The following is a 737-nucleotide window of genomic DNA, read 5'->3' as shown; positions in this document are numbered from 1 at the left end:
CCTGTTTTATGCAGCTCAAAAAACATAAACTGAAGATTTATTTTTAATATGTTGACTTTATTTCTGAGCAAAGCATCGGTCATGTGTGTATTTTTCCATAGTCCCACCTTGAAGCATTTATGTAGACATTGTAAATAAATTTTGTGCAAAAAGGACTGGAAAAATGAACTGTATTATTGCAATTTTTTTTTTTTTTTTGTAAAAGTAGCAGTTTGGTATGAGTTGGCATGCATACAAGATTTACTAAGTGGGATAAGCTAATTATACTTTTTGTTGTGGATAAACAAATGCTTGTTGATAGCTTTTTTCTATCGAGAAACCAAGGAGCTAATTATTAATAACAGTCATTGCACACTGAGTCTTAGCGTTTCTGACGGAAACAGTTTGGATTGTATAATAACGCCAAGCCCACTTGTAGTCGTTTGAGTGCAGTAATGAAATCTGAATCTAAAATAAAAATAAGATTATTTTTGTCATGCTGACTCCACTGCTTGAAAAATTTGTTTACTGCCCCCCAAATTTTTCATGATGAATGCAGTAAATATAAAACTTAATTTTAGCTCCCTAAGATAACATATGCATTTGCAAATTTGAACCACAAAGTAAATTATTTAATAATAGTCACTGATTTCTTTCAGCTGACTTAATGAACTAATATCAGCAAATGTAAGGCCTAAGGGCACTAAACTAACTGTAGACTCAGATTACAGCCAACAGAATTACTCATTTAATATCAG

At 31.6% G+C, this 737-nt stretch overlaps 1 protein-coding gene across 3 annotated transcripts in view; it reads left to right on the top strand.

Annotated features, from left to right (window-relative positions):
• Nucleotides 1–476, top strand: part of MEIS1 (Meis homeobox 1) — a 137,770-nt gene extending 137,294 nt beyond the window's left edge. For all 3 annotated transcript variants that reach the window (XM_059943172.1, XM_059943170.1, XM_059943168.1), the window contains one exon: nt 1–476. This exon is cut by the window's left edge and continues 1,072 nt beyond it. The gene's annotated coding sequence lies outside the window, so the exon portion shown is untranslated.
• Nucleotides 477–737: the final 261 nt, after the last annotated feature.

The sequence above is a fragment of the Balaenoptera ricei genome, chromosome 13 (genome assembly GCF_028023285.1).
Source record: "Balaenoptera ricei isolate mBalRic1 chromosome 13, mBalRic1.hap2, whole genome shotgun sequence".
In the NCBI taxonomy this organism is placed as follows: Eukaryota; Metazoa; Chordata; class Mammalia; order Artiodactyla; family Balaenopteridae; genus Balaenoptera; species Balaenoptera ricei.
This window is presented reverse-complemented; position numbering and strand designations above follow the sequence as displayed.